The sequence below is a fragment of the Scyliorhinus canicula genome, unplaced genomic scaffold (assembly GCF_902713615.1).
Source record: "Scyliorhinus canicula unplaced genomic scaffold, sScyCan1.1, whole genome shotgun sequence".
Classification (NCBI taxonomy): domain Eukaryota; kingdom Metazoa; phylum Chordata; class Chondrichthyes; order Carcharhiniformes; family Scyliorhinidae; genus Scyliorhinus; species Scyliorhinus canicula.
The window spans coordinates 2509265-2536937 of NW_024055499.1; the positions used below are offsets into that span (position 1 = coordinate 2509265).

Genomic DNA, 27673 nt, shown 5'->3' on the forward strand with positions numbered 1-27673 from the left:
CTGCATAAGGAAACGTTGCAGCCACCTGTGAAGTTTAAATGTTTCCTTGTGTCCGGATGAACCAGCATTTGAGGAATATGAAATCTCAGGACTGTTGATCTCCAAGTGCCGTATTGAACACATGAGAATGAGCTCGAATTGGGACAGAGATACGCAGGAGTGAGCATCGTAAACTGCTATTGTATTGGGGTGTTCTGGGTCTCAGAGTTTTAACCCTGCAGTTAATTGTCAGGGATGCAGTATAATAAACCCTGAACAAAGCAAATGTGTGTGTGAGAAGCATCTGAAGCACCAGGAACCAGCTTAACCATCAGAGCTGAATGTCTCCCAGTGCAGCCACAGGACTGACCTTATTCCAGCTTCCAAGCCCACCTGAGAACCAACCTCCTGGCTATTCATCTACAAGAAGCTTCAGAGCCTCATGAGAATTATTTGTTTCTAAAAAAGCTTCACTCCAACTAAAGGATCAGCTAAACAAGAAGACAACAGGCCTGCAGCGATGTAAAGATTGCAGTCTACATTCATTTTCATCATTATAGCTTCAACTTGACCTTTACCTAATTCCTGTGTATGTGTCAGTGAGTGTGAAAGGGACGAGAGACTGAGATGTTCAAATATCCAGGGAAAGGGTGTGATAATAAATAACCTTCCATCCGTTAAAAATCACCATTAAGCTTGCGGCTGAAATGTATTTTAAATAAAGAAAAAACACTGAGGGTAAGAAAATATCACGCAAACATCCTGATAATGAACTGAAAATGACCACGAAATGTAATCAACCTTTGAAAACCCCCCTTCAGGTAGCTATATAGAAGCTGCAGCCTCTCTCACTGAATGTCTACGTAATCCAGAGGCACCTCCAGCCTGCAAACATCAGCTTCAGCCTGGGGGTGGGTGAAACATTTAAACAACCTGTTACAATTTTATCGTTCGTGGGGCACTAGGACCCGGCTGGGAACAGAAACCTTCAGGTCCCGCCCACCAGGTGTTGCGTCACCAAGACGTCAGCGCATGCGCTTTGCTTCCCCAAGCAGGCGGCTGTGACGCAGGGCCTGGTCCCCGGAGAGAGAGCTGACCGGCGGCGATGTGACCTGAGGATCACCACACCTCAGGCAAGGGGCCAGGTTGGGAAGGCGGTGCCTTCAGGAATAACTGGGAAGGTGATGTTTGGTCAGTTGCTGCAGTCTGTGTAGTGAAGGTGCTGTCACAGTGGTGTGAGGTAAGGAAGTACAGGATTATCACCCAGCAATGATGAATTAAGGGGAATGTAAATCCAGCTCAGGCTGCCTTCAGATTGGAAAGGGAGCGAAGGTGAGTCCTTAGAGCTGGTGAATGTTCTGGTTTTGGCAGTTTCTCTATAAAGTCATTCCCTCCCTCCCTATACCACCTCTATCTTTAGAGTCGTAGAATTTTACAGCACGGAAAGAGGGCCTTTGGCCCATTCATTATAATCTTTATTAGTCTCACAAGGAGGCTTACATTAACACTGCAATGAAGTTACTGTGAAAATCCCCTAGTCGCCACATTCCGGCGCCTGTTTAGGTAGACAGAGGGAGAATTCAGAATGTCCAATTCACCTAACAAACACGTCTTTGTTTGGGACTTGTTGGAGGAAACCGGAACACCCGGAGGAAATCCACATAGACACAGGGAGAACATACAGACTCTGCACAGACAGTGACCCAAGCTGGGAATTGAACCGGGGTCCCTGATGCTGTGAAGCAACAGTGCTAGCCATTGTGCTACCATGGCGCCCAGCATGGCAGCCGGTCCTCAAAGACCCTAATGGGAGCCTTACCTCCACACCTTCTGACAGGCCAATGACTCAGATGTTCTTTCTCTGACCCTCGGTTCTCCAAATCCTCCAGTACCTCCACCAGCCACTCGGCTGGTTTTCAAAGGATTGAATTTCGACGGAGGCATCTTGCTGAATGTTCAGGATTCTCTCCTCTGGTTCATCGAGACTTTTTTTTCTTTTCTAAAAATAAATTTAGAGTGCCCAATTCATTTTGTCCAATTAAGGGGCAATTTAGCATGGCCAATCCACCTAACCTGCATGTCCTCGGACTGTGGGAGGAAACCGGAGGAAACGCGCGCAGACATGGGGACCTGTGCAGACTCCGCACAGACAGTGACCCAAGCCGGGAATCAAACCTGGGACCCTAGAATTGTGAAGCAACAGTGCTAACCACTGTGCTACTCAACGGCGATACACCAGAATGAGAATGGAGGGAGTGTGTGGGATGGAGATTTACAGCTTTCAGGGAATAAGGGAGAGGAAAAAATGTCACATAGAAACTAGAATTGTCTGTTCTGAGTTTCTATCCTGTACTGACAGTGATGAATTTTGTAAATTGTTTTTACAGGATATTAGATGAGGAAGAATTACAGACAGAAATCTCAATCGTCACGTCTCAATCTGACAGTTACTCGATTCCTTGGAACCTGAATATCTCCAACCTTTGAATCTAGAAGGTGAAACCTTTTTCCGAACTGTCAGCTAAAGATTTCAACCATCAGTGTGACTGGAAAAGCACCAAGACCCACACAACAGACACCCGAGTGAAAGTGTTCCTGTGAACTGACTGTGGAAAGAGCTTTATCCAGTGACACAGCCTGAAAACCATAACAACATTCACAGCTGGGAGAGACCATACTCGTGTTGTATCTGCGGACAAGGCTTCAACTGATTGTACAACCTGGAGACACACAACATGGAGAAACCATGGAAATGTGAGGACTGTGGGAAGGGATTTAGATTCCCATCTAAGCTGGAGATTCATCGACGCAGTCACACTGGGGACAGGCCGTTCACCTGCTCCAAGTGCGGGAAGGGATTCACTCAGTTATTCAATCTGCAGACACACCAGCGAGTTCACACAGGGGAGAGGCCATTCACCTGCTCTCAGTGTGAGAAGCGATTCAGTGATTCAACCACCTTACAGATACATCAGCGAGTTCACACTGGGGAGAAACCATTCACCTGCTCTCAGTGTTTGAAGGGATTCACTCGGCTATCCACCCTGCAGTCACACCAGCGAGTTCACACTGGGGAGAGGCCATTCACCTGCTCTCAGTGTGGGAAAGGATTTGCACACTTATCCACCCTGCGGGGACACAAACGTGTTCACACTGGGGAAAGGCCATTCACCTGCTTTCAGTGTGGGAAGGGATTTATTGATTCATCCACCCTGCGGAAACATCAGCGAATTCACACTGGGGAGAGGCCACTCACCTGCTCTCAGTGTGGGAAGGGATTCACTCGGTTATCTCATCTGCGGATTCACCAGCGAATTCACACTGGGGAGAGGCCATTCACCTGCTCTCAGTGTGAGAAGGGTTTCAGTGATTCATCCACCCTGCAGAAACATCAGCGAGTTCACACTGGGGAGAGGCCATTCACCTGCTCTCAGTGTGGGAAGGGATTCACTCGGTTATCCACCCTGCGTACACACCAGCGAGTTCACACTGGGGAGAGGCCATTCACCTGCTCTCAGTGTGGGAAGGGATTCACTCGGTTATCTCACCTGCGGATTCGCCAGCGAGTTCACACTGGGGAGAGGCCACTCACCTGCTCTCAGTGTGGCAGAGGATTTACTCAGTTATCCAACCTGCAGACACACCAGCGAGTTCACACTGGGGAGAGGCCGTTCACCTGCTCTCCGTGTGGGAAGGGATTCACTCAGTTATCTCACCTGCAGACACACCAACGAGTTCATACTGGGGAGACGCCATTCACTTGCTCTCGGTGTGGGAAAGTATTTACTCAGTTATCCAACCTGCAGTCACACCAGCGAGTTCACACTGGGGAGACGCTGTCCACCCCACAATGTGAGACGGGATTACATGTTTCATTGGACCTTCTGTGACACCAACAATTTCACAAATGATTACAGGGGTTGGATTCTGCTGTTATTGTTTCCGCTCTACACCCAGGACTGCATTTTGTTCATTCTGACAGGTGGTCAGTGGGGATGGTCGGAGGGTTTCTTTCTGCTGGACTGGCCGGTCTCACCACTTTGCCTCCAGTGGGCTGATGCTCTTTGAGCCTTGTTGCTGATACCTGGCTTCAAATTGCACAAGGATCACAAGGGTGGAAGGGTGGTTGCAAGTGTGAAGATATGTTCTTTCCATTTCTGTTTCAAACCCCCCAAAGCGTGCCACGTTGCCATGGAGATGGGCCCTGGTGGTTGCATGGTTCTTTTGTTTATCTGGGTGTTCCTCACAGAAGGAAACTATCAGGTTATGAGGGGCAAGTTGTCTGAGGTGGACTGGGAAACTGATTGGTACAGGGAATACCTAATTTATCAGGGGTTGGTTAGCTCAGTTGGCTGGACAACTGGTTGGTGATGCGGAGCAAGGCCAACAGTGAGGATTCAACTCTCGTACTGGCTGGGTTTATTCATGAAGGCCCGGCCTTCTCAACCAGGCCCCTCGCCTGAGGTGTGCTGACCCTCGGGTTAAATCACCTCCAGTCAGCTCTCTCTCTGTCAAAGGGGAGAGCAGCCTATGGTCCTCTGGGATTTTTGCAATTTGTAATTTAAGTTGTGAGGTTGTATTTCCCCTCTCCAGTAGTGAATCGGTCAGTTCATCCTCCTGATTTGAGTGTGCCTTTCCTCTGTCCAGTTGTGAATGGCCTTTTTAAAAAAGTGGGCAGCACGGTAGCATGGTGGTTAGCATAAATGCTTCACAGCTCCAGGGTCCCATGTTCGATTCCCGGCTGGGTCACTGTCTGTGCGGAGTCTGCACGTCCTCCCCGTGTGTGCGTGGGTTTCCTCCGGGTGCTCCGGTTTCCTCCCACAGTCCAAAGATGTGTGGGTTAGGTGGATTGGCCATGCTAAATTGCCCGTAGTGTCCTAAAATAAGTAAGGTATGGGGGGGGGGGTTGTTGGGTAACGGGTATAGGGTGGATACATGGGTTTGAGTAGGGTGATCATTGCTCGGCACAACATCGAGGGCCGAAGGGTCTGTTCTGTGCTGTACTGTTCTATGTTCTATGTTCTATGTATTTCACATATATACAACAAATATAGATTCCTTTAAGGATCAAACACCCAACAGGAAAAGTAATGTAACCGTGGCGAACAAGAAAAGTTAAAGATTCCATGAGAGCCATTAGAATTCAGCAAAGGAGGACCAAGAAACTGATGAGAGCAAACTGGTGAGAAACATAAAAACCGACTGGAAAAGCTTCTACATGAATGTGAAAAGGAAAAGATTAGCAAAGACCAATGTGGGTCCATTCCAGGCGGATACAGGACAGTTTATAATGGGGAGTAAGGAAATGGCAGAGAAAATAAACAATGTGTGTCTGTCTTCACAGAGGAAGATACAAAAATTGTCCCCAAAACACCAGAGAACCAAGGGACTGACAGAGATTAGTATTGGTGAAAAAGTAGCACTGGAGAAATTAATGGGGTTGGAAGTGAATAAATCCCCAAAAGCTGATGATCTACATCCCAGAGTGTTGAATGAGGTGGCTGTAGAGATCTCTATTCCTCATTCTAAATTCTCCTGACTCTATCTGGAATGGGCAAACCTTTGAGCCAAACATAAGAACATAAGAACTAGGAGCAGGAGTAGGCCATCTGGCCCCTCGAGCCTGGTCCGCCATTCAATTAGATCATGGCTGATCTTTTGTGGACTGAGCTAAACTTTCCGGCCCGAACACCATAACCCTTAATCCCTTTATTCTTCAAAAAACTATCTATCTTTACCTTAAAAACATGTAATGGAGGAGCCTCTACTGCTTCACTGGGCAAGGAATTCTATAGATTCACAACCCTTTGGGTGAAGAGGTTCCTCCTAAACTCAGTCCTAAATCTACTTCCCCTTATTTTGAGGCTATGTCCCCTAGTTCTTCTTTCACCCGCCAGTGGAAACAACCTGCCCACATCTATCCTATCTATTCCCTTCATAATTTTAAATGTTTCTATAAGATCCCCCCTCATCCTTCTAAATTCCAACGAGTACAGTCCCAGTCTACTCAACCTCTCCTCATAATCCAACCCCTTCAGCTCTGGGATTAACGTGATGGATCTCCTCTGCACACCCTCCAGCGCCAGTATGTCCTTTTTACGTAGCCACAGAAACTTTTACTGTCCATTTTTATGTATTTTGCTAGTTCACATTCTATTCTATTCTCCCTTTTTTTTCCTCGGTGTCTTGGTTGAAGAACTGAAGTAAATGAACCTTGGGAATGAATCATCACTTTGGACAGGTTCTGAGACAATTAAGTTTCGATTTATAAGGCAGAGTAACTATAATCGTGGAGTGTATTTCTAGATTGTGAAAAAGGGCAAGGTTCTAGTTTATAGTTTAATGTGTAGGATTCTGACTGAAAGTAGCTTCTAGTTTGTTTGTTTGTTGTATTAAAACTCATAAAACCTGAAGTCCCGTTGTGTGATCCTTTAATTTGTTGACTGGGAGTTTGATTTTTTCTAAGAAGTTGCTGACCTTTATGGGAGAGGGTGACCGGGACTGATAGTGACGTGACCCCAGGGTTCAGTGCCCCCGTGTCCAAAGCGGGGAGTCACGGGGACAGGGTACAGAGGAGCTGAAGGGAACTATTTGGGTCCAGAACATTGTGAACATCCTGTTACTCTGATTGTCTTTGATCCTCAAGTAATTTTCCGTCAGTTTTTTTAACCATGTTCTATTTCATCAATAAACTTTTAAACAGAAAATATTTGAATTTGGTGGACTTTTCCTGATTAAAATTGTTCACTTTCGGGAAAGTGGGTGAGAGGGGTTGACAGGCTCTTTAACAGAAAGTGAGTCCGTCTAAGGTAATTGGCAAAGGAGCCAGAGGGGTAGAGGAGATTTGAATTTTCTTTTGACACAGTGTTTGAAAATGGGTTCAGGGAATCAATCGTGATTGACTAATTTAGCAAGATGTTTGAGGAAGTAACAAGGGGAACCTGTAGATGTGCTTTATCTGGATTTCCAGAAGGTATGCTGTACCTGTCCTGGGGCTGTTTGATGGGGACAGTGCAGAGGACCATTTACATTGTACCCAACCTTGTGCTATACCGATCATGGGAGTGTTTGATGGGGACATCATCGAGGGAGATTTACTCTGTATCTAACACCATTTTGTATCAGCCTTGGGAGTGTTTCATGGGGCAACGTAGAGGGAGCTGTGCTGTAACTGATTGGAGAATGGTTCAAGCTGGCACTTGGTACTCAGATTCTCCAGTACAGACACCCTTCACTTTAAAAATAAAATTTAATTCAGAGATAAGAGAAACCATCACCGGTCCCCCCACTGTCCCGTCCCCCCCCCCCCCCCCCCCCACTTGCAGGCCCAGAGGGGCAGTGAGAATCCTGAACATTGTTGTAGTCTGCTTGATATTTCATGTGTCTTTTTCTGTTCCATAGAATCTCTACAATGCAGAAGGAGGCCATTCAGCCCATCGGGTCTGCACTGACCCTCCAATACGGCACCCCACTCAGGACCACTCCTCCACCCCATCCCCGTAACCCCACCTAACCTTTGGACACTCGGAGGAAGTCTCTTATTATGGCCAATCCACCTAACCTGTGCATCTTTGGACTGAGGGAGGAAACTGGAGCACCCGGAAGGAACCCACGCAGACACGGGGAGGAAGTGCAAACCCTACAGAGTCACCCGAGGCCGGAATCAAACCCCCCTTCCTCTGATCTCCAGTCAGCCTCTGTTTGAATGAACAGAGCCCCAGTTTCTCTAATCTGTCCTGGTAACTAAATCCTCTCTTCCCTGGGATCATCTCAGTGAATCTCTTCTACACCCTCTCCATGGCCTTAACATCCTTCCTGGTGTAATATCCCCAAAACCTGATCTAATATTCCAACTGCAGCCTAACCAATGATTTGTACAGGTTTACATGACCTCTGTCCTTTTGTACTCCACACCCAGAATTATAAAACCTTGGATCCCATGTGTATTTGAAACACTTTATCAACTTGTCCTCCCACATTTAAACATTTGTGTATCTGAACTCTTTTTAGGGTTTTGGAGATATTAACAAAACATGGCTGAAATACATTGACATCCAATGTCTGATATCATGTGTGTTATGGGAGAGAGAAGTTTAGTCTGAGTTAGAAACTCAAACAGGCGCTTCATTGCAGACAGGTCACCATGGAAACGCTGATAAGACATTCCTTCACTGCAGACAAGTCACCATGGAAACGTTGATAAGACATTCCATTCCACAGAATCCACTCATGGGAAACTAATCGGATTGGGGAGAGGACAGAGTTTGTCTGTTATTAACCTCAACATAAACTTAAACCAGAGTGAATAATGGAACAGATTAAATTCTAATGTGTGATGTTTATAGCTACAGTAATGGAATTATCAGAAATAATAGAATTAACAGGCAGGGTAGTTTAGGGAAAATGAAGAAATTACTGAAGAAACGTAACTGCTGGGAACCAAGAATGTGCCCTTGTAAATCACAGATTAGAGAAATTCCTGCTGTCTTTTCTTCCATGAACTGTGTTCTGTACTGGCCACCAAACCTCAGGAAAGATACATTGCACTTGGTAACGGTCCAGTACAGATTGACCATGATGAAGTGAGGCTGGTGAACTGAGTGAATCTCTTCCCACACACGGAGAACATTAATGGTCGCTCCTCAGTGTGAACAGGTCGATGAATCTCCAGCTCTGATTAAATCTATTCCACAGTGCCCAGATTTCCAAGGTTTCTTCCAGTGTGACTACATATTGTTCGAAAGGTCAGACCATCGGCTAAAACGTCATCCACATTTTGAACACGGGAACTGTTTCTCCCACATTGAACAGGGTCTTTGAACAAAGAACAATACAACACAGGAACAGGCCCTTTGGCCCTCCAACCCTGTACCGGTCATGATACCAATCGTTGGCAAAACGTTCAGCACTTCCTTGTGCCGTATCCCTAACTCCACCCTATCCATGTGTTTGTCAAGATGCCTTTTGAACGCCGTTAATATATCTGCTTCTACAACCTCGCCTGGGAATGCGTTCCAGGCACTCACCACCCTCTGCGTTAACAAACCTGCCTCGCACATCTCCTCTAAACTTTGCCCCAGAGACCTTAAACCTATGCCCCCTGGTGACTGATCCCTCCACCCTGTGAAAGAGTGCCTGCCCATCCACTCTATCCATGCCCCTCATAATCTTGTCGACCTATTTCAGGTCATCCCTCAACCTCCGTCTTTCTAACGAAAACAGTCCGAGTCTAATCAGCCTCTCCACATAGCTAACCCCCACCAGACGAGGCAACATCCTGGTAAACCTCCTCTGCACCTCTCCAAAGCCTCCACATTCTTCTGGTACTCTGGCAACCAGAATTGTGGACAATACTCCAAGTGTGGCCTTAACAAGGTTCTATGCAACTGCAGCATGACTTGCCAGTTTTTATACTTGATGCCCTGTCCAATGAAGGCAAGCAATCCGTCTGCTTTCTTGAGTAACTTGTCTATTTGTGCTGCCAACTTCAAAGATCTGTGCACATGCACACACAGCTCTCTCTGACTTTCTATATTCCTCGGAGTTTTGACATTTACAGTATATTTCCCTTCATAATATTATAATCTCTTTAACCAGTAATGCTACTCCCCCACCCCTTTAACATCCCTCTCTATCTTTCCTGAAGCATCTATATCCTCCAACATTCAGCTGCCAATCCGGCCCTTCATTTAAACATGTCTCTGTGATAGCCACAACATCGTAATTCCAAGTACTAATAAGTGCTCAAAGTTCATCTGCCTCCCCGCTATACTTCTGGCGTTGAAACAAATACTCTTCAAACCACTGTGTTTGAGCAGACAGGGTGATGTGGTTCTCTTATTTTTGTTCTCTAATTCCCCTTCAGTTATTACACCTTCTGCGCTCTGGTTCCCACCCCCCTGCCATACTAGTTTAAATCCTCCCGAATGACTCGAGCAAACCTCCCAGCCAGGATATTGGTGCCACTCCAGTTTAGATGCAACACGTCCTTCTTGTACAGCTTATACCTGTCCCGGAAGATATCCCTGTGGCTGTTCACCCTCCCCCTTCAGGATGTCCTGTGTTCGTTCAGAGACATCCTGGACCCTGGCACCAGGGAGGCAACGTACCATCCTGGAGTCTCTTTCCTGTCCACAGAAGCACCTATTTGTGCCCCTTCCTATCGTGTCCCCTATAACTATCGCTCTCCTGCACTTTGCCCTCCCCTGCTAAGCAACAGAGCCAGTTGTGGTGCCACTGTTCAGGCTGCTGTTGTTGCTTTCCCCACTGGGCTATCCCTCCAAACAGTATCCGAAACGGTAATCCTGTTAGAGAGGGGGACAGCCATAGGGGATTCCTGCACTGCCTGCCTGCCCTTCCTAGCAGTCACCCATCTGTATGATAATAACTGGAACCAGTTACGCAGCCTGACATCACACCATTCACAGCAGAGAGACACCATGCACGTGTCCTGTGTGGACGAGGCTTCAACTGATCATCCAACCTGGAGAGACACAGGACACAGGCATCATGGAGAACGTGTGGAAATATGAGGACTGTGCGAAACAGTTCAAATGTTCATCTCAGGCACCAATATCCTGAGAGTAGGGCTGATCAGGGATAGTGGACGGAACTCATGCCACGAGTGTGAGAAGATGGGCGAGGCCCTAAATGAATATGTTGCTTCAGTATTCACGAGAGAGAGGGACCTTGTTGCTCATGAGAGCAGTGCGAACCAGGTTGATAGACTCGAACAAGGTTGACATTAAGGAGGATGTGCTGGAAATTTTGAAAAGCATCAAGATAGACAAGTCCCCTGGGCCTGACGGGATATACCCAAGTTACTACAGGAAGTGAGGGAGGAGATTGCTGTGCCGTTGGCGATGATCGTTGTGTCCTCGCTATCCACTGGAGTAGTACCAGATGTTTGGAGGTAGGCAAATATTGTTTCCTTGTTCAAGAAAGGGAATAGGGAAATCCCTGGGAATTACAGACCCATCATTCTTACGTCTGTGGTGAGCAAATTATTGAAAAGGATTGTGATAGATAGGATTTATGATTACTTAGAAAACCATAGTTTGATTAAAGATAGTCAGTCATGCCTCACAAGCTTCATTGAATTCTTTGAGGATGTGACGAGACACATTGATGAAGGTTGGGCAGTGGATATGGTGTATATGGATTTCAGTAAGACATTTGATAAGGTTCCCCATGGTAGGCTCATTCAGAAAGTTAGGGGGCATGGGATACAGGGAAATCTGGCTGTCTGGATACAGAATTGGCTGGCCAATAGAATACAGCGGGTAGTGGATGGAAAGTATTCTGCCTGGTGGTCGATGACCAGTGGTGTCTTGCAGGGATAGTTCTTGGACCTCTGCCCTTTGTTGTTTTTAATAAATGACTTGGATGAGGAAGTGGAAGGCGGGTTAGTATGTTTGCCGATGACACAAAGGTTGGGGGAGTTGTAGATAGTGTAGGGGGCTGATGCAGGTTACAACAGGACATTGACAGGATGCAGAGCTGGGCTGAGAAGTGGCAGATGGAGTTCAACCTAGATAAATGTGAAATGATTCATTTTGGAAGGTCGAATTTGAATGCTGAATACAGGGTTAAAAGGCATGATTCTTGGAAGTGTGGAGGAACAGAGGGATCTTGGGGTCCACATACACAGATCCCTCAAAGTTGCCACCCAGGTTGATAGGGTTGTTAAGAAGGCATATAGTGTGTTGGCTTTCATTAACAGGGGGATTGAGTTTATGTTTTGCTGCAGCTTTATTAAACCCTTGTTAGACACACTTGGAATATTGTGTCCAGTTCTGGTCGCCTCATTATAGGAAGGATGTGGATGCTTTGAAGAGGGTAGAGAGGAGATTTACCAAGATGCTGCCTGAACGGGAGGGCATGTCTTATGAAGAAAGTTTGAGGGAGCGAGGGCTTTTCTCACTGGAGTGAAGAAGGAAGAGAGGTGACTTGAGAGAGGTGTACAAGGTGATGGGAGGCATGGATAGAGTGGATAGCCAGAGACCTTTCCCCAGGGCGGAAATGGCTATCACGCGGTGACATAATTTTAAGGTGATTGGAGGAAGGTATGGGGGTGATGTCAGAGGTAGGTTCTTTACACCGAGAGTTGTGGTTGCGTGGAATGCACTGCCAGCAGAGGTGGTGGAGTCAGAGTCATTTGGGACTTTGGGCATATGGACATCAGTAAATTAAAGGGGTGTAGGTTAGGTTGAACTTAGATTAGGAGAAATGGTCGGCACAATGTCGTGGACGACGGGCCTGTCCTGTGCCGTACTGTTCTATGTTCTAAACTCTTCCCAGTCATTATGGTCAGTGCGTATTATATAAGTGGGGAGTGAACAGGAGTGGAGTAAATTCAGAGACAGGCAAAGCAGAACTCACTTATTAGCCTTGACCAGAACACCAGGGGTGGTATTCTCCCCTACCCGGCAGGGCAGAGGGTCCCGGCATACCGGAGTGGCGCCAACCACTCTGGCGTCGGGCCTCCCCAAAAGGTGCGTAATTCTCCACATCTTTAGGGGCTCAGCCCGCACCGGAGTGGCTCCTGCTCCGCCGGCAGGCACGAGCGGCCTTTGGCTCCCCGCCGGCTGCCGCGAACGGCCTTTCCGCCCTGACAGCCGGAGCGAACGGCTGGCCAAAAGGCCTTCGCCGGCCGACATCAGGCCACGCGTGCGCCGGAGCATCAGCGACTGCTGATGTCATCCTGGCGCATGTGCAGTAGGGGGGTCTCTTCCGCCTCCACCATGGTGGAGGCTGTGGCGGCAGCGGAAGAAAAAGAGTTCCCCCACAGCACTGGCCCGCCCGCCGATCGGTGGGCCCCGATCGCGGGCGAGGCCACCATGGGGACACCCCCTGGGGTTCGACCGCCCCGCGTCCCCCCCCCCAGGACCCCGGGCCCGCTTGCGCCGCCTGCTCCCGCCAGCATCAGAGGTGGTTCAAACCACGTCAGCGGGAGAAGCCTGTCAGCGGCGGGACTTTGGCTCATCGCTGGCTGGAGAATCGCCGTGGGGAGCCCGCCGACTGGTGCGGTGTGATTCCCGCCTCCCCCGATTCCCGGGTGGCGGAGAATTCCGCCCCAGCTTTTTCAGCATTGTTTCTCCAGAGTTATTAAAGCTCTCGAAGGAAGGAAGCACAGGTTCAGGTGCTGATAGAGATCCGGTGCATCCTCAGTCACCAATAGTAATTATATATAAAATCGATGTCTTGAAATATGTGAAGGTATGATCGATAAGTTTGCAGATGGAAAATTGTTGGTATGGTAACTAGCGAGGAGAAAAGCCTTAAATTACATGATGATACAGATGGGTGGGTCATATGGGCAGAACAGTGGCAAATGGAATTTAACCAGGAAATGTGGCAGCTCTTGTACAGGGTCAGTATAGACATGGTGTTCCGAGTGACATCTGTGCTGGATCATTCTAGAAAACATTGAACATTCAGTATCACGAGCAAGAGGGAAGAAGATGGAGGAATTACTGATACTGGGATTGAACGTGGCTAAGGGATTGGTGTGGGAAAGAGGGATTCCACTTCATGGGACATTGGCATCAGTTTTGGAACCGGGGGGATCTGTACCGTTGGGACAGTCTCCACCTGAACCGATCTGGAACCAGTGTTCTAGCGAAGAGGATAAATAGGGTGGTTAGCAGGACTTTAAACTTCTGAGTTTTGGGGAAGGGAAAGTGAAGGCGACAGGGAGCATGGAGTTAAATGGCAAGATACGCAGGAGGATAACATGTAGGCAGGTGGATTTAAGCTTGAGGCAGACTAGGAATGCAACAAAAAGGAAGGATAACTTTGGACATCTTAGGACTTCCAATATCTGTAATGATAAGAAAGTTAGCATTAAGGCACTTTACCTGAATGCTCGTAGCATTTGTAACAAAGTAGACAAACTAATGGCACAGATCATCGTGAATGATTATGATGTGGAAGGCATCACAGAGACATGGCTGCAGGGGGTTCAGGACTGGCAGTTAAACATCCAAGGATATACAACCTATCGAAAAGACAGGGAGGTGGGCCGAGGGGGTGGGGTTGCCTTGTTAGTTAAGGACAAAATTAAATCTATGGCACTAAACGACATAGGGTCGGATGATGTGGAGTCTGTGTGGGTAGAATTGAGGAACCACAAAGGCAAAAAAACCATAATGGGAGTTATGTACAGACCTCCTAACAGTGGTCAGGACCAGGGGCGCAACATGTACCGGGAAATAGAAAAGGCATGTCAGAAAGGCAAGGTCACGGTGATCATGGGGGACTTCAATATGCAGGTGGATTGGGTAAATAACATAGCCAGTGGATCCAAAGAAAAGGAATTCATGGAATGCTTACAAGATGGCTTTTTGGAACAGCTTGTCATGGAGCCCACAAGGGAGCAAGCTATTCTGGACCTAGTGCTATGTAATGAACCAGACTTTATAAAAGATCTTAAAGTAAGGGAACACTTAGGAAGCAGCGATCATAATATGGTTGAGTTCAGTCTGCAGTTTGAAAGAGAGAAGGCAAAATCGGATGTAATGGTGTTACAGTTAAACAAAGGTAATTACGAGGGCATGAGAGAGGAACTGGCGAAAATCGACTGGAAGCAGACCCTAGTGGGGAAGACAGTAGAGCAAAAATGGCAGGAGTTTGTATGCATAATTGAGGACACTGTACAGAGGTTCATCCCCAAGAAAAGAAAGATTATCCGGGGAGGGATTAGACAGCCATGGCTGACACAGGAGGTCAGGAAATGTATCAAAGAAAAAGAGAGATCCTATAAAGTGGCCAAAAGCACTGGGAAATCAGAAAATTGGGAAGGCTACAAAAACAAACAGAGGTTAACAAAGAGACAAATAAGGAAGGAGAGGATCAAGTATGAAGGCAGGCTAGCCAGTAATATAAGAAATGATAGTAAAAGTTTCTTTCAATACATAAGAAACAAATGACAGGCCAAAGTAGACATTGGGCCAATTCAAACTGATTCTGGAAGGCTAGTGATGGGAGACGAGGAAATGGCTGGAGAACTTAATAAGTACTTTGCGTCTGTCTTCACAGTGGAAGACATGAGTAATATCCCAAAAATTATAAAGGGTCAGGGAGCTGAGTTGAGTATGGTTGCCATTACAAAAGAGATGGTGCTAAAAAAGCTAAAAGGTCTTAAAATTGACAAATCTCCTGGCCCCGATGGGCTACATCCTTGAGTTCTGAGGGAGGTGGCTGAAGAAATAGCGGAAGCGTTGGTTGAGATCTTTCAAATATCACTGGAGTCAGGGAAAGTCCCGGATGATTGGAAGATCGCTGTTGTTACCCCCTTGTTCAAGAAAGGATCAAGACAAAAGATGGAAAATTATAGGCCAATTAGCCTAACCTCGGTTGTTGGTAAAATTCTAGAATCGATCGTTAAGGATGAGATTTCTAAATTCTTGGAAGAGCAGGGTCGGATTAGAACAAGTCAACATGGATTTAGTAAGGGGAGGTCGTGCCTGACGAACCTGTTAGAATTCTTTGAGGAGGTGACTAGTAGGTTAGACCAGGGAAACCCAGTGGATGTGGTCTATCTGGATTTCCAAAAGGCCTTTGATAAGGTGCCACACAGGAGGCTGCTGAGTAAGGTGAGGGCCCATGGTGTTCGAGGTGAGCTACTGGCATGGGTTGAGGATTGGCTGTCTGACAGAAGGCAGAGAGTTGGGATGAAAGGTTCTTTTTCGGAATGGCAGCCGGTGACCAGCGGTGTCCCACAGGGTTCAGTGTTGGGGCCGCAGCTGTTCACCATATATATTAATGATCTGGATGAAGGGACTGGGGACATTCTAGCGAAGTTTGCCGATGATACGAAGTTAGGTGGTCAGGCAGGTAGTGCTGAGGAAGTGGGGAGGCTGCAGAAGGATCTAAACAGTTTGGGAGAGTGGTGCAGGAAATGGCTGATGCAATTCAACGTGAGAAAATGTGAGGTCTTACACTTTGGAAAAAATAATCCAAGCATAGACTACTTTCTAAACGGTGAGAAAATTCATAATGCCAAAGTACAAAGGGATCTGGGAGTGCTAGTCGAGGATTCCCTAAAGGTAAACATGCAGGTTGAATCCGTGATTAAGAAAGCGAATGCAATGTTGTCATTTATCTCAAGAGGGTTGGAATATAAAAGCAGCGATGTGCTACTGAGCCTTTATGAGGCTCTGGTGAGGCCCCATTTGGAGTACTGTGTCCAGTTTTGGGCCACACATCTTAGGAAGGACATACTGGCACTGGAGCGTGTCCAGCGGAGATTCACACGGATGATCCCTGGAATGGCGGGTCTAACATATGAGGAATGGCTGAGGATCCTGGGATTGTATTCATTGGAGTTTAGAAGGTTAAGGGGAGATCTAATAGAAACTTACAAGATAATACATGGCTTAGAAAGGGTGGACGCAAAGATACTGTTTCCGTTAGGCGAGGAGACGAGGACCCGTGGGCACAGCCTTAGAATTAGAGGGGGTAAATTCAGAACAGAAATGCGGAGACATTTCTTCAGCCAGAGAGTGGTGGGCCTGTGGAATTCATTGCCGCGGAATGCAGTGGAGGCCGGGACACTAAATGGCTTCAAGGCAGAGATAGATAAATTCTTGATGTCGCGAGGAATTAAGGGCTACGGGGAGAATGCTGGTAGGTGGAGTTGAAATGCCCATCAGCCATGATTGAATGGCGGAGTGGACTCGATGGGCCGAATGGCCTTACTTCCACTCCTATGTCTTATGGTCTTATGGAACCCAGTAAGTGTTTGCATCTTCTGAGGAGGAGAGGGAGGACCCATTGGGGAAAAAACATTAGGTTCTGCATTGTTCCACAGGAGAGCAGCATTTAATCATTTTGAGAAATACTGAATAGCAGATTACCATTGACAATAATGTGTTTGATTATTTTTATCAATTGATAACCAAGTTATTTTGTATTTAAAGTTTGGGGTGTCAATGGTGCGGCTATTACCCAACAATCACTGCGGCTGTGGTTGTGCTCCACAGGAGCCCAGTGCGCAGACGCAATGCTGGGCTGTCTCTGGAGCATGCGCAGTGTCATTTTGCTTGGAGGTATGCGAGTGCGGGAGCGGCTGTTTGGGGCGGTGAGAGTCGGTGAGGCGGAGGGAGGAATGGAGCCGGGAGTCGGGGTGGGGAGGGAGTGAAGGCTTCATAAACACCCCCTGCTGCTCACAAAGCCGGAATAAGTCCCTGCAAGTCATGTGTTTGCAGCTGCGGAGCTTTTATCGAATGTCAGGCCCAGTTCCACGGCCGCCATCTTTGATTAGCGGAGCTCAGGAGCCCCCCTGATGATGTAACCAATGCGGTGCTTCAGGATCCTGGTGAGACTTATTATTGGCCAGTCAGCCTGAGCCTGTGGCCGTTCTCACCATCTGGAACCGTCACAATGACCGGATGATTGACGGCAGCTCTGGACCAATGGGAAGAGGAGGGGCGGGACTGGAGGATTGACCTGGAGCTGCTGGTCCTCCAACCAATCGGAGTGAATGAGGGGCGGTGCAGAGTCACTGGGCCGAATGGCCTCCTTCAGCACTGTAGGGATTCTATGATTCTACATTGGATCCAATGATGTGTTCACTCACACACTGCAGTCTGACTCTTATTAGATCAGACACGGTGTTTGTTACTCTCAAAGTGAGTGAATCCTTTGCTGTGTCCCCTCTGGGCCCCATCTCCACTATTATTGTCTGATTGTCCCACTGAGACTCTCACTGTTATTATTGGACAATCAGCCAGTCAGCCTGAGCCTGCGGCTGCTCTCACCATCTGTAACCGTCACAATGCCTGGGTGATTGACGGCAGCTCTCGACCAATAGGAAGAGATGGGACAGGTCAGGAGGACCGAGTGAGGACGGCTGGTCCTCCAATCAGTCGGAGTGAATGATGAGCGGGACCCGTTGTGATTGAAGCATGCGCAGTCTGGGTAATGGCGATGTTGAAGGGCGTCTTCATAGAATCATAGAATTTACAGTGCTGAAGGAGGCCATTCAGCCCATCGAGTCTGCACCAGCCCTTAGAAAGAGAACCCGACTCAAGGCCACGCCTCCACCCTAACCCCGTAACCCAGTAGCCTGGACACTAAGGGCAATTGATCATGACCAATTCACCTAAACTGCACATCTTTGGACTGTGGGAGGGAACCGGAGCACCCGGATGAAATCCACGGAGACCCGGGGAGGACGTACAGACACCGCACAGACAGTGACCCAAGCCGGGAATCGAACCTGGAGCTGTGAAGCAACTGTGCTGTGGTGCTGCCCTAACTTTTAATACTAAGAATCAAAGAAAAATTAACTATATTATATTGGAGAAAGAAGGTTGGAAAGATCTCAATACAAACACAAAAATACAATTCAAATTCTTACTTTTCTTTTATCCCAGCAATATCCTGACAGAAACATAGGCCGGAATTCTCCGTTCACACCTCTACAGTGAATGAAGTTTTGGCTGAGTGTGAAATTCTCTGTTCTGCATCAATTCCAAAATCGGTGAGAGGCGTTTAACAATATGCAGGGAGCGAGAGATCGCGGGGGTGGGCGGAAACGTTGTGTAAAACTGTTATAAGCTGCAAACCTCGGAAAAGAGTTTCTGGGACCCAGTTTGTACTGAGCAGAGCTGCAGTTCTTGTTCGGCTCGGGTTAACGCCCGCCATCTTTATTGGATGTGCATCAGGGCGCATGCACGTTTGTCATCTTTGTCGGGGCGATGTTTCAATGAGTGGGAGGAGCTTGTTCCCCATTGTTCAGAATGGAGACAACTTGTCTATCAAACTGGATTAGTCTTTGAGTCCCAATGTCTTATTGACGATGCAAAGCGATGGCAGAGATGGAAAGAATAGGAAGCCAATCCTGCTCTCCGGATTTCACTGTCTCATTGGACATCCTGTCCCATGTGTCCAAAGCTCTGCGGCTCTGTTCAGCCACATGAAGACCCAGGGTAGAAATTCACAACCCCGAGTAGATGTCACCGTCAAATCAAGGGACTGCTGATGGCAAGAGGGTCAGTGTGCACCGGGGAGGGGCATGAGCGGGCATCCTGGACCCGGGAGCAGGCGGAGAGAATGTTGTGAATTTCTATCCTGGACTGACAGTGATTAATTTTGGAAACTCCTTTTACAGGGGATTAGTAGGGGAGGATTTACACACAACAAATTCAAACCGGGAGAAATGTTTATCTTTCATTTCTGGACTGACAGTGATGCCTTTGTAAACTTCTTTCACAGGAGCTCAGAAAGGGATTCGCAGACAGGAAACTCACAACCAATCCTCACATCAAATTCGGGTTATCAGGATCTGGAGATTATCGACCTTTGTGTGTAAGCATTGCATTCCATATCGTTATCACTCACTGAATAAAATGTCTACCTCCTATCTCCCCTGTAGATCTTGTTCACAATCTTAAATCTGTGTCCCTTTTACAATCTACTGATGGGAACAGTTTTTAAAAATCTTTTGCTGGGTTTGCCGTTGTCGTTTCTGGTGCCTGGGTCGATGCTGGGTGGCCCGTCTGGTTTCATTCCTTTTTCATGTTTTTGTTGTGGTTGAATCAGCTTGGACCAGTCCATTTAGGGTCCAGAACACAATTGAAGTCTCCTCCAAGAATCAATTGATCTGTATCCAGGTCTGGGATGGATTCCAACAATTTTTTTACAAATGTTTCTATGAGATCCCCTCATTTAAAAAAAAGAGAAGCAGAATTAGGCCATTCAGCCCATCAAGTTTTCGAGTTTGCCCTGCCATTCGATTATGGCTGATATGTTTCTCATCCCCATTCATCTTGTAGCTCTCTTGAAATGAGTGCGAACATTGCATTTGCCTTTCTAACTGCTAACATTCCTTTATGTGTTTTGGGATGTGGCTGTCGTTGGCTGAGCCAGCCTTTGTTGCCCATCCCTAATTGCCCTGGAACTGAGTGGTTTGCTGGGCCATTTCAGAGGGGGACAGTTTGGGAGGATGCAAGGCTGAAGTGATTAAATGACACAGGGGATAATGGTGCAAGACATAACTGGGTGACAATGAGATAAGTAAATAAACTAATAGGACAAGAGAATAAAAGACAGGTCCAGGTGAGGTATAAATGGCAACAGCAGAACCATTACCAGCACCAACTGTCTAAAAATATCGGAGTGATGATTATAATCTGAAATCACTGAAATGAATGTTGTGTCTGGAAGGTCAGAAATTGACTGATCCAGGATGAGGTTTGTTTGTTCCTCGAGTTTCCTTTGAGCTTTATTGGAGCAGTGCAGGAGGCTGTGGGCAGAGTGGGAATGGGGCAGGGAATTAAAATGATCAGAAACTCAGGATTATGTTTGCAGACTGAATGGTGATGTTCCACAGTCACCCAATCCAGATTTAATCTCCTCAGTGTCAGGGAGACCAAATCGTGAGCAGTGAATACACATCACTGGATAGCAAGAAGTACAAGTAAATCATTGTCACCTGGAAAGTGTGTTTGGAATCCTGGAATATGGGAAGGATGGCGATGAACTGGTGGTTGTTGCATCTGTTGTGTCTGCATGGAAAGATTTACAGTGATGTTCACAAGAACACAAGTAATGGAAGCGGGTGGAGACCATATGGCTCATCGAGCCTCTGCATTTCTTGCTGGCTGTAACCTGCTCGTTCAGGCATCATTCTGGAATACTTTCCCATTCCTTCCAGATCCATTTTATGACATGGAGACATTAGCTCCACAACCCTGTGAACGAAAATTTAGTCTGGCCGAGTGTCATCGAGCTGAAATCCACTCTTTCTCTGACACATTATTCTTAATACCATAGCTGACATAGCTAAAATACCATTTTAAGGGTCAACAAGCTGACTGTGGATCTGGAGTCACATGTAGGCCAGACCAGGTAAGGATAGAAGATTTCCTTCACTGAAGGACAGGAGTAAACCAGATGGGTCTTTGCAACAATCGACAATGGTTTCATGGTCATCAGTAAACTTTCAATGGATTCAAATTTTACCTTCTGCCTTGGTGAGATTCATACCTGGGTGTCTAGAAAATCATTGGGACAGTAAAACATATTTTTGAACATTTCTCTTCAGCGCATATAAAAATATTGAAAATGGGATAAAGGTTGTTTGCCTGACAGTCAATCACTGTCCTTTTTATAATAAATTTAGAGTGCCCAATTCATTTTTTCCAATTAATGGGCAATTTAGCGTGTCCAATCCACCTAATCTGCACATCTTTGGATTTGTGGGGGTGAGACCCACGCAAACACAGAGAGAATGTGAAAACTCCAGACAGACAGTGACCCGCGGCCGGGATCGAACCCGGGTCCTCGGTGACATAAGGCAGCAGTGCCAACCACTGCGCCACCCACTTTTTATAGGTTTCTATGAGACCCCCCTCATTCTTCTGAACATAGAACATTACAGCGCAGTACAGGCCCTTCGGCCCTCGATGTTGCGCCGACCTGTGAAACCATCTGAAGCCTATCTGACCTACACTATTCCATTTTCATCCATATGTCTATCCAGCGGCCACTTAAATGCCCTTAAAGTTGGCGAGTCTACTACTGTTGCAGGCAGGGCGTTCCACACCCCTACTACTCTCTGAGTAAAGAAACTGCCTCTGACATCTGTCCTATATCTACCACCCCTCAATTTAAAGCTATGTCCCCTCGTGTTGGTCATCACCATCCGAGGAAAAAGACTCTCACTGTCCACCCTATCTAACCCTCTGACTATCTTATATGTCTCTATTAAGTCACCGCTCAGCCTTCTCCTCTCTAACGAAAACAACCTCAAGTCCCTGAGCCTTTCCTCATAAGACCTTCCCTCCATACCAGGCAACATCCTAGTAAATCTCCTCTGAACCCTTTCCAAAGCTTCCACATCCTTCCTATAATGTGGTGACCAGAACTGCACGCAGTACTCCAGGAGCGGCCGCACCAGAGTTATGTACAGCTGCAGCATGACCTTGTGGCTCCGAAACTCAATCCCCCTACTGATAAAGGCTAGCACACCATATGCCTTCTTAACAACCCTATTAACCTGGGTGGCAACTTTCAGGGATTTATGTACCTGGATGCCGAGATCTCTCTGTTCATCTACACTACCAAGAATCTTGCCATTAGCCCAGTACTCTGCATTCCTGTTACTCCTTCCAAAGTGAACCACCTCACACTTTTCCGCATTAAACTCCATCTGCCGCCTCTCAGCCCAACTCTGCAGCTTATCTATGTCCCTCTGTATCCTATAACATCCTTCAGCACTATCCACAACTCCACCGACCTTCGTGTCATCTGCAAATCTACTAACCCATCCTTCTACACCCTCTTCCAGGTCATTTATAAAAATGACAAACAGCAGTGGCCCCAAAACAGATCCTTGCGGTACACCACTAGTAACTGAACTCCAGGATGAACATTTGCCATCAACCACCACCCTCTGTCTTCTTTCAGCTGGCCAATTACTGATCCAAACCGCTAAATCACCTTCAATCCCATACTTCCTTATTTTCTGCAATAACCTACCGTGGGGAACCTTATCAAACGCCTTACTGAAATCCATATACACCACATCAACCGCTTTACCCTCATCCACCTGTTTGGTCACCTTCTCAAAAAACTCAATAAGGTTTGTGAGGCATGACCTACCCTTCACAAAACCGTGTTGACTATCGCTAATCAACTTGTTCTTTTCAAGATGATTATAAACCCTATCTCTTATAACCTTTTCCAACATTTTACCCACAACCGAAGTAAGGCTCACAGGTCTATAATTACCAGGGTTGTCTCTACTCCCCTTCATGAACAAGGGGACAACATTTGCTGTCCTCCAGTCTTCCGGCACTATTCCTGTCAACAAAGATAACATAAAGATCAAGGACAAAGGCTCTGCAATCTCCTCCCTGGCTTCCCAGAGCATCCTAGGATAAATCCCATCTGGCCCAGGGGACAGGGGCCCAATTTTCCAAAATTGATAACACCTCCTCCTTTTGAACCTCAATTCCATCTAGCCTGGTCGACTGAACCTGAGTATTCTCCTCGACAACATTGTCTTTCTCCAGTATAAACACTGATGAAAAATATTCATTTAACGCTTCCCCTATCTCCTCTGATTCCACACACAACTTTCCACTACTATCCTTGATTGGCCCTAATTTTACTCTAGTCATTCTTTTGTTCCTGATATACCTATAGAAAGCCTTAGGGTTTTCCTTGATCCTATCCGCCAACGACTTTTCGTGTCCTCTCCTCGCTCTTCTTAACTCTCCCTTTAGGTCCTTCCTGGCTAACTTGTAACTCTCAAGTGCCCTAACTGAGCCTTCATGTCTCATCCTAACATAAGCCTTCTTCTTCCTCTTGACAAGTGCTTCAACTTCCTTAGTAAACCACGGTTCCCTTGCTCGACAACTTCCTCCCTGCCTGACAGGTACATACTTATCAAGGACACGCAGTAGCTGTTGCTCGAAAATGCTCCACATTTCGATTGTACCCATCCCCTGCAGTTTCCTTCCCCATCCTATACATCCTATACATACATGAGGGGCAGCAGGGTAGCATGGTGGTTAGCATAAATGCTTCACAGCTCTAGGGTCCCAGGTTCGATTCCCGGCTGGGTCACTGTCTGTGTGGAGTCTGCACGTCCTCCCCCTGTGTGCGTGGGTTTCCTCCGGGTGCTCCGGTTTCCTCCCACAGTCCAAAGATGTGCGGGTTAGGTGGATTGGCCATGCTAAATTGCCCGTAGTGTCCTAATAAAAGTAAGGTTAAGGGGGGGGGTTGTTGGGTTACGGGTGTAGGGTGGATACGTGGGTTTGAGTAGGGTGATCATGGCTCGGCACAACATTGAGGGCTGAAGGGCCTGTTCTGTGCTGTACTGTTCTATGTTCTATGTTCTATCCTAAATCTTGCCGAATAGCATCATAATTGCCTTTCCCCCAGCTATAATTCTTGCCTTGCTCCAGCGAATACAAACCCTAACCAATTCAACCTCACCTTCACATCTTTGAACTGTGGGAATAAACCGGAGCACCCGGAGGAAACCCACACAGACACGGGAAGAAAGTGCAAACTCCACACAGTCAGGGTGGGAATTGAACCCGGGTCCCTGGTGCTGTGAGGCAGCAGTGCTAAGCACTGTGCCACCCCCTGTCTTGCAACCCTCAAGAGAAAAAACAAATCCTTATCCCCATCTGAAATGGGTGACCACTCACTTTGCAACAGATTCTCCTACAAGAGGAAACATCCTCTCCACATCCACCCTGTCAAGATCCCTCAGGATCTTGTATCGTTCAATCCAGATTTTACCCAAAAATTTAAATCTGTGACCCGACTGCTTGTACGATCAGTGAATGGAAACAGAGTTTCTTTGTCCACCCAATGGAAATCTGGCATAACCTTGTGCACCTGAATCAAATCTCCCCTCAACCTCCTTTGCTGGATCCATTCTGGTAAATCTCCTCTGCACCTTCTCCAAGAACCTTCACATCCTTCCTGAAGAGTGGTGACCAGAGCTTTATAACGATTCATTGAATAGAATTAGAACCATAGAATTCCTACAGTGCAGAAGGAGGCCCTTTGGCCCATCGAGTCTGCACCGACTCTCTGAAAGGGCACCCTGCCTAGGCCCACACCCCTACCCTGTCCCTGTAACCCCATAGCCCCACCTAACCTGCTCATCCCTGGACACTAAGGGGCAATTTATCAAGGCCAATCCACCTAACTTTCCCTTCTTTGGAGTATTGGACGAAACCTGAGCACTGGGTGGAAACCCACGCAGACACGGGGAGAAAGTGCAAACTCCACACAGACAGTCACCAAGGCCGCAATTGAACCCGGGGTCCCTGGCGCTGTGAGGCAGCAGTGCTAATCATTGCCACCGGAAGCATAGTTTCAGTATCAATATTACTGTTGATGAAGCTTTGCCAACTACTCTCTCGCTATGTCTTGTAGATATAGAAAATCCCTCTTCGCCTCTTTCTCTCTCCTCCCAAAGAGGCCAGTTGGGTTTTATGACAATACAGCAGTTTTCATGGTCACTTTTTCCCAGAGCCGGCCCCACAAATGACCAGATTCATTCAGCTCAATTTCACAACCTGCCTTTGTGATTTTGTGGGTTCTCTCTCACTCCCTATTTTCTGTTTTAAATCGGTTTCACAGGGTGTTCGAAGGGGAGGCTTCAAAGTCCGGAAACTCAAACCAAGCATCACATCAGGATCTGACAGAGTCCTCAATTTATCATAACCTGAATATCATCGGACTTTGAACATGGAAGGAAAAAGCATCGTTCACAGTGGGGAGAAACCGTACATGTGTTGTGTGTGTGGACGAGGATTCGCTCGATCATCAGGCCTCATGAAACACAAATGCAGTCACGCTGAGGAGAAACCGTGGAAATGTGCGGACTGTGGGAAAGGATTCATTTCCCCATCCCAGCTGGAAACGCATCGACGCAGTCACACTGGGGAGAGACCATTCACCTGCTCCAAGTGTGGGAAAGGATTCACTGAGCCATCAGCCCTGCTGTCACACCAGCGAGTTCACACTGAGGAGAGACCATTCACCTGCTCAGAATGTGGGAAGGGATTTACTCTTTCAGCCCACTTGCTGAATCACCAGCGAGTTCACACTGACGAGAGACCGTTCCAATGTCCAGCCTGCGGGAAATGCTATAAAGGTTCTGAGGATCTGAAGTGCCATCAACGTGTTCACACTGATGAGAGACCGTTCAGATGCTCTCACTGCGGGACTGGGTTCAGACGATCATCTGACCTCACTGTACATCAGCGAATTCACACTGGGGAGAGACCATTCGCCTGCTCCAAGTGTGGGAAGAGATTCATTCACTCATCCGCCCTGCTGAGTCACCAGCCAGTTCACACTGGAGAGACACCATTCACATGCTCCAAATGTGGAAAAGGATTCACTCAGTCATCTGCCCTACAAACACACCAGCGAGTTCACACTGATGAGAGACCGTTTCAATGTTCAGAATGCGGGAAATGCTATAAAAGTTCTGGGGAACTGATGCGCCATCAACGTGTTCACACTGACGAGAGACCGTTTAGGTGCTCTCACTGTGAGACTGGGTTCAGACACTCATCTCAACTCGCTATACATCAGCGAATTCACACTGGGGTGAGACCATTCACCTGCGCACAGTGTGGGAAGGGATTCACGCAGTCATCTGACCTGCAGACACACGAGCGAATTCACACTGGGGAGAGACCATTCGCCTGCTCTGAGTGTGGGAAGGGATTCACGACTTCATCCCACCTGCTGAGGCATAAACATGTTCACACTGATGAGAGACCTTTTCAATGTCAAGATTGCAGGAAGTGCTATAAAGGTTCTGGAGATCTGATGCGCCATCAACGTGTTCATACTGACGAGAGACCGTTCGCCTGCTCCAAGTGTGGGAAGGGATTCACCACTTCATCCCACCTCCTGAGACATCAACGTGGCCACAAGTAACCACAGTGATTGGATTTTGCTGTTCTTCACATTCAGGACTGAACCATGTTCATTTGGGTCTCTTTCTGCTGATAACAAACTCCAGCCCATTTACTAATATTCTGGCTAAAAGTCAAATAAATTAGATTTGCGTGAAATACGCAGTGTGTTGAAACTTTTTAATATCTCTGACACAAGTTAGTTCCTTTTGAAGTACTCTCGCTCTCCCCTGTCTCTTCCATCCTCACCTCCAAGAAGACGTGTGAGGAGCTTGTGGAGCTTCTTTGTGACTGAGATTGAGTCAATCCGATCAGCTGCCTCTGCTGCTTCCCTCCCTTCCACGAGCCCACCGGACCAAACTGTCTCTAAATCTCATCCTTACCCGAGCCCTGAACCCACATCTTTCTCTAGTTTCTCTCCCATCTCCCCTCTTGCCCTCTCAGAGCTCATCTTGTCCATGAGACCCAGCTCCTGCTCCATCGACCCTATTCCCACTGAGCTACTGATCAGCCAACTACCCTGTGTCCATGGATATTGTCAACATTTCTCTCTCTTCAGGTACTGTCCGTCTGTCCTTCAAATCTCCCATCATCACCCCCTCCTCAATAAAACAAACCCTTGACCCTGCTATCCTTACAAATTACTGCCCCATCTTCAACCTCCCTCTCCTCTCTAAACACTTTGAACATGTTGCCACCTCCCAAATCCTTGCCCATCTTTCCCAGAACTCCCATGTTTGAATCCCTTCAATCAGGTCTCTGCCCTGTCACAGTGAAATACAAGAGACAAACAGAATCTTACCCGGAGAGAAAGACAGACAATCTGGGAGCTTGGATCCAACACGGATATGTTCATAAGATCAGAAGTAAGGGTAGCAGCACAGTCATTACCGAGAGACAACAATACCTGCTGGAGACAGACAGAGAACCAAACAACATGAATCACAACACCAAGCTACCTAGACCCATATAACCGAGACAAGAAGAATTGGAGATGAAGAACTCAAAGACACATTACCCGGACAAATGGAATATCTAAGAGGACAACAGGTAGAACCAAGGAAGCTCTACCTGCTCCCCAATATACCCAAACACGTAATAATATTATTTTTTATTATTGTCACAGGTAGGCTTATATTAACACTGCAATGACGGTACTGTGAAAATCCCCCAGTTGCCACACTCGAGTTCCTGTTCGGGTACACTGAGGGAGAGTTCAGAAAGTTCAATTCACCGAACAAGCAGGTCTTTCGGGACTTGTGGGAGGAAACTGCAGCAACCGGAGG

General features: G+C 47.2%; 1 long non-coding RNA gene and 1 pseudogene across 1 annotated transcript; both read left to right on the plus strand.

The window, feature by feature from the left end:
* Positions 1 to 1040: 1040 nt before the first annotated feature.
* On the plus strand, positions 1041 to 26259 carry LOC119960408 (annotated as a pseudogene).
* Positions 16966 to 19457, plus strand: LOC119960415. Its single transcript, XR_005459408.1, has 3 exons — positions 16966 to 17299; positions 18360 to 18466; positions 19201 to 19457. It is a non-coding gene; the product is annotated as an uncharacterized LOC119960415 (long non-coding RNA).
* Positions 26260 to 27673: the final 1414 nt, after the last annotated feature.